Genomic DNA, 12,234 nt, shown 5'->3' with positions numbered 1-12,234 from the left:
TGCAGAAGCCAGACCCGGCACGAGCGATCCCGGTCTCAGGAACAAATTTTACTGCAAGACAGGTCTATATACATCACAAAGTTTTCTACTTCTATAACTCTTTACATTTCATTGAAATAACTAATATAATATGTTATAAATGACTAAAAAGCACTAAGATTTTTAATTTAAGGAAGCAAAGTGACTGAGGCCCGGCCTCACTTGCCTCAGCCAATCAGCCGCCACTAACGGAAAATGAAAAGAAGACGACATAGATCGATCGTAACACAAAACATCAGTTGAAATGACGCGTTGCTGGTACTTTGCATTGTCAGTCAGTATCTGTTAGCGAGATGTCTGAACTGTATTGAAAAAGACGTATTTACAACAAAGATTAAATGAACAGTACAACAACGCATTTACCTCGTTGAAATATATTTACTGAAGAAGTCATACGAGTTGTGTTTGCGCTTCGAACAACATTTCTTCTCATTACGAATAATTTAACACACCCTTTTAATGGTTGTATAGCCTCTTGAAATAGCCTCCGAGAAACATATGTGTAAGTGATGCATTAGAAAACCCTTGGGATATTTGGTACCGACTTTCGTATCAGAATTCTCCCATGTCATATAACCACATCCTACTATTTTATAGACGAACTTTATCCAGGGGCGTACAATGCGGATGTTCAAGGTGTGTGCTGGACACCCTGTAAATTCGGTAATCTAATTTTTTATTTTAAGTTGTTTTATATAATGCAACAATAATTTTAATTTATTACATTTTAAATGCGTGGTAATCTCATTGGAAGTTGACGTATATAGTTCAAGACTAATTTTAATTCATTACCATTTAAATATTTTAAATGCCTGCTGGTTGAATGTGCACACATCCCCAGAACGGCTTTCGTTTTATAATGTTCGCTCTGCCTGACGAAGTGGCATGAGTTCTGGTCTGGTTGTCCTGTCCGTACAAAAGAACATCCCCTGCTGAGAGCTACTGCTATAATTCTCTACGCGCGCAAGGTGGCATGGTGGGGATACTCGCTTCTCTCAAGCTCGCAGGTAGTCCTGTATACAGGCAGCTCAACTTGTCAATAGCGATACAAAATATTGCGTTTGACGTATGTTTACTGTTTGTGTGGGTGAATTTACTGTGTTTAGGTTTTACTAGGGTTCATAGTTGTGTGCCAGCGCAGGTGAACAATTTAAATTACTTATATAATGATAATAGGATTTGGAAATGTACACTGTAAAAGATCTTTTACAAAAGCTATTCTCTTCTCGCCCACTAGGAGAGAAATTACATATAGTGAATAAGGGTAGACCTACCCCGCCACTTCCGAATTTAGTGCAATAATATAAAACAAAAAGCGAACAATACACTAGACATTTTTCTATTTCACAATATGAAATTTTAGAATAGGTAGCGGGTTGTGGAACTTCAAACAGGTTATTTTGCTGGCCATGCTTATTGTTTCATCATAAATAATGCAATTTTGAATAACGTTATTTGTAGTTGCTTCCTTCCTCCGGCATTTGGAGGGCAGTCATTGAAACAAGGTGATTAATTTTTAAGAAGTTGTGGTGCGAGTACTTTGAATAATATTTAAATGTCATTTTCTTTTAATTTTATGTCATTTTTCCATTAGTTTAAGGGCATTTTAATGATCATTTTAAGTAGATTTTTAGGTCATCAACATCCGTCCCATAGTTATTATTTATAAATAATACTAAAGTATATATTAAAAATGGCAGTCAATGTTGACCCGATATTTCACTTAGGCCTATAATAATTGTGCGAGATAGACCAACTACGGGTATATATTTTTAACAGAACACCCAAACTCCAGGTTCAGCATACGCCACTGACTTTATCCAGTTTTTGGAGATATAATTTTGTTATCAGTAATAATTTGTGGCTTCTTTGTTCCCCCGATCTAACCACTGTGACTTTTGTCTATGTGACACTTTACAAGGTAAAGTGTACACAAATAATTCACATACATCTCTGAGAAATTGATAAATAGCATCCGGGAAAATATCGCTTCCTTTCTCAAAGGAAATAGCGGCGCGTCATTTCTTATGCTGGAGTATAATATGATGTATTAATAGTTTTATTAATAACTAGCCGTACGCTGCACTTGTCACAAATAAATATAAATTAATTATATAATTAAAATAAGAGATTTGGTCCAGGGAACATTCGTGTTTGATAGAAGGATAAATCGTTTAATATGTTACTTAATTTAAATTGCATTTAAATAATTTATATTATATTATATTATATTATATTACATTATATCATTCATATATCACATCACATTTCATGACGTTACGTTACATATCATATCATATCATATCATATATCATATCATATCATATCATATCATATCATATCATATCATATCATATCATATCATATCATATATCACATATCATATATCATATCATATCATTCATATATCACATCATATTATATGACGTTACGTTACGTTATATTATATTATATTATATTATATTATATTATATTATATTATATTATATTATATTTTATTATATTATATTATATTATATTATATCATATCATATCATACTATATTATTTAAAAAGTGTGTTCATAACGAATGTACTCAGATAAGTAAGTTTTTAATTTATTGTGGGGGTTCTTAAATCTTAGGTGGAGCAACTTTTACAACAGCGCAACATAATCTCCTTGGCTCATTACCCAATTTTTTTGCATTGCATTTATTGCATAGTTTATTCATTTTATGTATTTTAACACGCTTCAATTGAGCATAGTTAAAATTTGGATTGTAAAATAATGGAATGCTAAGCTAACGCACTATTACTGCATACTGAATCAATACTCTCGTTGTTCGTTAATTCTCTGAGATGAAAATGAATGTGTACAAAAACATTATTTTAAGAAATACAGGAAACGAATGTACAGAATAGCCTATCAAGTTTTCTATGCATAAGAAGCTATTTTAATCTTACCTTCCTCGATTCACTCAGAAATTACTGTAATACAATTATAGCATTATGTCTATCTAGAGAAACCACACTTTCCAATGGTGAAATAATAATTATACAACTCAGTTAATTAGCTTCAGAGATTACTTCATACAAACACAGAAACATTCTCTGTATGTTAATAGCTTCCGATTGTTGTTGTCCAAATCCCCTTATAGACGAAGTCATTTGTTTTTATTTCATTGTAGCCCGTTAGATGGCATTGCTATTTTAAAACTCATTTATCTCATTAAATATCAGTGCTATCAAACTTTTCCATAGAATAAACCTTATCAGAAATTATTTTTAAAGAAACTTTTGTTATGTAACATTATTCATGATAATCAATAATAACAGAGATATTTCGATTTCTTTAATTCAAGCTCCCTTATAACCACCCTTTTAAATGAAGTATTTTGAATGTCATATAGACTAAAATCTAAGTTACAACGAACTTAATTTATATTCCAATTTTCATATAAATCGGTTCAGCCATTATCGCGTGAAAAGGTAACAAACATCCAGACAGACAGATATACAAACAAAAATTTCAAAAAAGCGATTTTCGGTTTCATGATGGTTAATTATACATGTTAACGCAATTATTTTTGGAAAAGCGAAAATTACCAGGAAAATTTCGCTTACAGATTTATTATTAGTTACCAGCCGTACCCGTGCGCTCCGCTGCACCCGTTAGAAATAAATATAAAGTAATTACATAATTAAAACAGGACGTTTGATCCAGGGAACATTCGTGTTTGATAGAAGGATAAATCGTTTAATATGTTACTCAATTTAAATTGCATCCAAATAATTAAAATGCGATCATTTTGGTCCAGAGACTCTCATTTGATACAATGACAATTCCTTTGACATGTTTCTTAATTTTTATTACATGCAACCATAGTTTAATGAAGATTGACATCATTTAGATTTAATGTGTATATTTTATTTTACTTGTTATAGGTTTCCATTGAACTATGGTAATAACTTAATTTTAACCATTGTTTTCTACGTCTTCAGTAAATGGTGCTTGGCCCACTATGGTTGTGAACCCTTCAAATAACTTAAATTATATTACATATTATATTATATTATATTATATTATATTATATTATATTATATTATATTATATTATATTATATTATATTATATTATATTATATTATATTATATTATATTATATTATATTATATTACATTACATTACATTATATTATATTATATTATATTATATTATATTATATTATATTATATTATATTATATTATATTATATTATATTATATTATATTATATTATATTATATTATATTATATTATATTATATTATATCAGAAGTTACTGTAATAACATTATAGCATTATGTCCATCTAGAGAAACTACACTTTCCAATGGTGAAATAATAATTAATTATACAAATCGGTAAATTTAGCTCCCGATATTACTTCATACAAACACAGAAACATTCTCTGTAGGCTATCTTTCATAGCTTTCGATTGTTGCTGTCCAAGGCCCCTTATAGACGAAGTCATTTGTTTTTTAATTCATTACACGGCCTTAGATGGCAGTTACTTTAATTTTAAAACTCATTTATCTCATTAAATATCAGTCCTATCAAAATTTTTCAAGGAACAAAACTTATCGCAAATTATTTTTAAAGAAACTTTTGTTATGTAACATTTTTCAAAAAAATCAATAATAAGCGAGATATTTCGATTTATTTAATTCAGGCCCCCTTATAACCCCCATTTTAAATAATGTATTTTGAATGCAATATAGCCTAAAATCTAAGTTACAACGAACTTAATTTATATTCCAATTTTCATCGAAATCCGTTCAGCCATTATCGCGTGAAAAGGTAACAAACATACAGACAGACAGACAGACAAACAAAAATTTCAAAAAAGCGATTTTCGGCTTCAGGGTGGTTAATTATATCTGTTAGGACCAATTATTTTTGGAAAATCGAAAATTACCAGAAAAATATCGGCTACAGATTTATTATTAGTATAGATATCAGAAGTTACTGTAATAACATTATAACATTATGTCCATCTAGAGAAACTGCACTTTCCAATGGTGAAATAATAATTAATTATACAAATCCGTTAATTTAGCTTCCGATATTACTTCATACAAACACAGAAACATTCTCTGTAGGCTATCTTTCATAGCTTTCGATTGTTGCTGTCCAAGGCCCCTTATAGACGAAGTCATTTGTTTTTTAATTCATTACACGACCTTAGATGGCAGTTATTTTAATTTTAAAACTCATTTACCTCATTAAAAATTAGTCCTATCAAAATTTTTCAAGGAATAAAACGTATCGCAAATTATTTGTAAAGAAACTTTTGTTATGTAATATTTTTCATGAAAATTAATAATAAGGGAGATATTTCGATTTATTTAATTCAAGCCCCCTTATAACCCCCCTTTTAAATAAAATATTTTGAATGCCATATAGCCTAAATTCTAAGTTACAACGAACTTAATTTATATTCCAATTTTCATATAAATCGGTTCAGCCATTATCGCTTGAAAAGGTAACAAACATCCAGACATACAGACAGACAGACAGACAGACAGACAGATATACAAACAATAATTTCAAGAAAGCGATTTTCGGTTTCAGGGTAGTTAATTATATATGTTAGGACCAATTATTTTTGGAAAATCGAAAATTACCAGAAAAATTTCGGCTGCAGATTTATTATTAGTATAGATAGATGTTAGGATTGTTGCTACCGATAATACGCTATCTTCGTAACCGATACATAGGAGTACATCCGCTGACAGTCAATTTGCTTTTCTGTGATAAAGAAAGAGTAGAAGCATCCGTTACATCACATAATCGTCTTGCAATCTTACGAATATTGGAAGAGTTACTGCCGATTTCCTCTTTGCTCGGTTATAATTCATTTTTATGAACCCTCCTATAGCACCAATAGTTTGTAATATGATTTTAAAACCATTATGTATAAATGAACAATGTGGATTAAAACGTCAAATTAATTTTATAAATAAATCAGTAGGTATTCTGTAAATTACTCACCTGAAAAGTTCCCACCAAGTCATGACAATATGGTAAAAATTTCGAAACCATATTATTATATCATCATCATCCCTCATCATCTTTCTTACCTAGTTTTTATGGTAAAAACGGTTGAATTGTTCTATCTACACTCTCCAATATCTATCTGTTTTTGCTTTGTGTGTGTTTGAGCGCTTGTTTTGGCATCCGATGACCTTCAACTCTATTAACGCGATCCAGCTAATTTTCTTTGTATTTTTTCATTCTGTCCATAATTTTTAAATATACTTGTATCAAGTTATGGTCTAAATTCTAATTAATTTCATTTCAGCTGCTTCTTTTCTATTTTCATGTTTTAGTGTCGTGGTCCAACATCGAAAGCCATAAAGAAGCATTGGAAATATTACTGTTTTATCTATACTAATAATAAATCTGTAGCCGAAATTTTTCCAAAAATAATTGGACCTAACATATATAATTAACCACCCTGAAGCCGAATATCGCTTTTTTTCAAATTTTATTTGTATGTCTGTCTGTCTATCAGTCTGTCTGTCTGTCTGTCTGTCTGGATGTTTGTTACCTTTTCACGCGATAATGGCCGAACGGATTTCGATGAAAATTAGAATATAAATTAAGTTCGTTGTAACTTAGATTTTAGGCTATATGGCATTCAAAATACGTTACTTAAAAGGGGGGTTATAAGGGGGCCTGAATTAAATAAATCGAAATATCTCGCTTATTATTGATTTTTGTGAACAATGTTACATAAGAAAAGTTTCTTTAAACATCATTTCCGATACGTTTTACTCTTTGAAAAATTTTGATAGGACTGATATTTAATGAGATAAATGAGTTTTAAAATTAAAATAACTGCTATCTAGGGCGGTATAATAAAATAAAAAACAAATGACTTCATCAATAAGGGGCCTTGTTCACAAACAATCGAAAGCTATGAAACATAGCCTACAGAGAATGTTTCTGTCTCTGTATGAATCTTAGTAATATCGGAAGCTAAATTAACCGATTTGTATAATTAATTATTATTTCACCATTGGAAAGTGTAGTTTCTCTAGATCAGCGTTTCTCAAACTTTTCTTCTCACGGAACTCTTTTAAATCCAAAATGAAACTGTGGAACCGAGCGGAATATTAGTGATGTGTGTATATATAATTATTATATATATTACAGACAAATATTAAATTACCAAATGTATTTTTACCACTAACATTACATATTTTATTGATGTCACATGTTATACATATTTAAAATTATAAATAATGTTGTTGAACTGTATTTGTTGTTATTACAAAGATTAGTAATCCTGGCTTATTTTTACCGCTAATATTATACATATTTTTTTTTTGAACTCACACATTATACATACTCGTGTTTAAAAATTATAATTTTTTCTGAAATATATTTGCTACTGTTATGGAGATCAGTAAATGTATAACAAGCATAAATGAAATTATCTCCACCTGCATTGTTAACACTGTTTGTAATTCACACTAAATTTCAGGTACTTAATCTTCTCTCTCTTTTTTTTTTTTTTCTTTCAGAAAGAACATCTGTTTGAAATAGATCAGTGGGACGAGTGTTTTTGTTGTTTACGCCTGCATATTTCTTTAATATCGGGTTTACTGTTGGAAAGCTGAAGTCTCATGTTTGGTTCTGTAAGAAGTCTGTTTCGGTATTTAGTTTTGATACACGTATACACAGAAAACCCAGTTTCATATAGATACGTACTTACAAAAGGAAGTAGAAATGTAATAGTTTTCTGTGATAACACTGAATACTCTCTTCTCAGGCTGTGCTAAAAATCCATCATAAGGAGATTCTTAAACTGAGGTTGCAAGGATGAATCAGACGTCAATTCCAGTAACGCTTCGAATTCTTCAGAAGCGAGAGGAGAAGGTTTTTTTTTGATGTCAAACGGATTTTTGGTCCACAAGTTTTGAGAATTATTTTCACTTTTCTGTTCTGGAAATTACTGCTCTACAGTACGGCGCATATCCTTCAAATGCTTTACAAATTCTTCTATGATTTCATCAAGTTCTAGGAGAATTTCTTCGTTCTCCTCAAGGAAATCTTTCAAAGCAGGGAAGCTCTCAAATTCACGACTGTCTAGACTTCTCATCCAGAACTACAATTTTCTCTTGAAAGCCCTGATTTTATCTGCTGCAGTGAATATATTAGCATTTTCCCCCTGCAATGACACATTTACTTCGTTCATTTTTGACAAAAATGTCAGCTAAATAGGCAATTCTCAAGAGCCATTGTTTGTCACTCAAACGATCGTCCAACTCGAAATGGTGATCAATTAAGAAAGTCATCAACTCAGCCCTACGTTCGAAGAGTCTACTTAAAGCTTTTCCGCGAGAAAGCCATCTCACTTCTGTATGGAGAGATATATGAAAAATTATGGTTTATTTAACGACGCTTGCAACTGCCGAGGTTCTATCAGCGTCGCCGGTGTGCCGGAATTTTGTCCCGCAGGAGTTCTTTTACATGTCACTAAATTTAGTGACATAAGCCTGTCGCATTTAAGCACACTTAAATACCATCGATCTGGGCCGGGATCGAACCCGCAACCTCGGGCACAGAAGGTCAGCGCTATACCAACTGCGCTAATCAGGGCGACGAGATTTATGAAGGCTTACCATGTCCTCACAAATGATTTTGAAGAGTCTTGAATTTAGTTGCCTGGATTTATTAAAATTAACGCTTTTTACTACTTCATTAAGAATATTTTTTGACGGAAAGTGGCATTTTTGATGTGGCCAAAGCTTGACTGTGCAAAATACAATGACTGCTTTTGCAATTTTTTGCAACTGACTTTATGTGCGATACTGCACCAGTTGTTTTCCCAACCATTGCCTTTGCACCATCCGTGCAGATATGAACACAATATTGTCCCAGGGTATATGATTTTCTGCCAAGTACTCACTAACATGTCTAAAAACTTTCAGATCCTGTTGCATTAGCTGGCAGCAGTTTACATAATAGCATATCTTCTTCAATAGTATCTTCATAATTTTAACGGACAAACACTAGTACAACTGCCAGATCTGCTACATCACTTGACTCGTCTATCTGTAGTGCAAATTGACATGATCTGAGCCGACGGTTTTACTGTATTCTTTCTTGACATAAGGTGTCATGTTTTGAATGCGACGAGCCACTCTGTCATTTGTAAGCGGTACGGAAGATAACTGTCCAGCCACCTTGATCACGCACTTAACCATGCCAATCGAGAAGAGTTTTATTAATTTTTAGTCTACCGTGTGGGACTCACCTGCCTGAGCCACTCTGTAGCTTACAATGAAAGATGCCTCTGTTGCTTTTCCATTTGTACTATAAGATGTCTGAGTTTGTGAATTTTGTAACTCACGACGTTTCCTATCAAAGAAATCAATATTCTCGTCATGAAACTGAGCATGGTTTATTTCAAAATGGCGACGTAATTTTGAAGGTGTCATCGAACTATTAAGTAAAATTCTGCCACATATTACACACTTAGGACAATTTTCAGCATCCATGGATCCCAAGGCTAAGTAACTCTCATTATATTTACGTTTTTTAGTTATAGGTTCATGTTGTCTTTTGGATTTTGGCTCCTTCACATTTTCAGATGATGAGCAGCTGTTTTCTATACCTGGTGTTTCCATTTCGCCTTCATCAGACCCACATACTTGTTTAGGGATAGGAGAAGTTGTACTGGCACACTTGGATGTTGATTGTTTTAATGATCCTGTTTTAAGCCACATATCCATGATTCGGTGTCATCCTGTATTAAAAAAGTAGAGTTAGGATCGGTATCACGCTGTATTAAAAATACGATGACGTAGTTCACAATGATCGGTCTTGCTCTCTATTTACACAATTTTGAAGAAGGGATGACAAAACTCGCACAATTTTTCTTTAAAACTTTTGATCACTTTTTTATATTATTAAATGAACTTTTAAGACAAAATTCATACACAACTCACCTTGAACTTCAAAATAATGGTCTTTGCTCTCCAGAAGAAGTTTCCTGTGTTTTCTTGAAGGAACGTCAAAACAACTCTGCGAAATATTCTTCACAGAATTTTCAATGATTTCCGTAGGAGCCTACAATTTACACATGTGCATTATTGTTGGAAAATGTGTTAGTTCGAGACACTTAAGTTACTTCAGGCGTACCTACTATTATTTCAACAAACGATACCCATTGTTGTCCTGATAAGTGTCAATAGAATGGCTGAATAAACAGTAATAGTTCTGTTCTTATTTTTTTTTTCATGTTTTATAACATTATATTTTAGAGATTAAAACGTAAATAATTACACATCAGGAATTGGCGGAACCCCTAAGAGTTGCTTATGGAACCTCGGGCTTCCGGGGAACACACTTTGAGAAACGCTGCTCTAGATGGACATAATGCTATAATGTTATTACAGTAACTTCTGAGTGAATTGAGGACAGGTAAGATTAAAATAACTTCTTATGCACAGAAAACTTGATAGACTATTCTGTATATTCGTTTCCTGTATTTCTCAAAAAAAAAGTTTATGTAAGTTACACATTCATTTTAATCTCAGAGAATTAACGAACAACGAGAGTGTATTGATTTAGTATGCAGTAATAGTATGTTAGCTTAGCATTCTATTATTTTATAATCCAAATTTTAACTATGCTCAATTGAACCGTGTTTTTATTTTTTTTATCTTAGTAGGTTATTTTACGACGCTTTATCAACAGCTTAGGTTATTGAATCGTGTTAAAATACATAAAATACAATGCAAAAAAATTGGGTAATGAGCCAAGCAGATTATGTTTCGCTGTTGTAAAAGTTGTTCCTCCTGAGATTCAAGAGCGCCCATAACAAATTAAAAATTTACTTATCGGAGTACATCCGTTATCAACACACTTTTTATATAATATAATATAATATAATGTAATATAATATAATATAATATAATATAATATAATATAATATAATATAATATAATATAATATAATATATAATTTAAATTATTTAAGTTATTTGAAGGGTTCAGAACCATAGTGGGCCAAGCGCCATTTACTGAATACGTAGAAAACAAGGGTTAAAATTAAATTATTACCATAATTCAATGGAAACATATAGCAAGTAAAATAAACTATACACATTAAATCTAAATGATGTCAGTGTTAATTAAACTATGTTGCATGTAATAAAAATTAAGAAACATGTTAAAGGAATTGTCATCGCACCAAATGAGTGGTCTCTGGACCAAAATGATCGCATTTTAATTATTTAAATACAATTTAAATTAAGTAACATATTAAACGATTTATCCTTCTATCAAACATGAATGTTCCCTGGATCAAATATCCTATTTTAATTATGTAATTACTTTATATTTATTTCTAACGGGTGCAGCGGAGCGCTAGTTAATAATAAGATAACTTAACTATGTATATAGGCTATACAATAGGCCTAGTACATAGTAGATTACAGTTCTGTGAATAAATACAATTAACAGATATTAGTTCAGTTGTCCAGACTACATATAGGCCTAACGTCGATAATACAAAACACTTTATTTGGGATTTCTGACATAATTATAACTGAAGCGTGTGACTGGCGATATTATGTGATTATTATAAAGGTTGGAAGTGAAATAGCCTTGCAGATTTTCAGAGCGAATAGCTCATGTTGTATGTAACAAAAAAATATAATATTCATATTGGTGGAAAGTTAATTGCATTTTCAGAAAAAAAAATTTTTTCAAGTGTTTAACAACCTCGTAATCGGTAACTATTAGGAGTAGGATTGCGATTTTTATTCATATCAATAGGAACTCTAATAAAGAATAATTTATCCCTCTGGCGTATTTCAATACCGTGCACGGCTTTCGTGTAAATTTAATTTAAAAAATCTGTAATTTCAAGCCATTACACCATGTCAATTGATGCCCACAGGAGCAAGCGCGCACTTTAGAGCCCAGGAGAACCTGAGCGCTTTACAGCGAAAAGGAAAGAGACAGACGAAAGAGGTAGTCTATGCCGCTTGGTCGAGCTATATTCAGGGATGGCCAGCACTGATTCAATAGATAAAAGGAAGAGAACTTATTAAAACTGTATCCATGTTAATTTTTAGATTTGCCCGAGAAGTATAAGTGCATTAAAAGAATGTAAATTTTAATTTTAATGCTCATTTTTCACAAGTTTGATTTTTTTATTCA

Source organism: Periplaneta americana, chromosome 5 (genome assembly GCF_040183065.1).
Source record: "Periplaneta americana isolate PAMFEO1 chromosome 5, P.americana_PAMFEO1_priV1, whole genome shotgun sequence".
Taxonomy (NCBI): Eukaryota; Metazoa; Arthropoda; class Insecta; order Blattodea; family Blattidae; genus Periplaneta; species Periplaneta americana.
The sequence above is the reverse complement of the archived record's forward strand: the minus strand, read 5'-3'. Positions refer to the sequence as shown.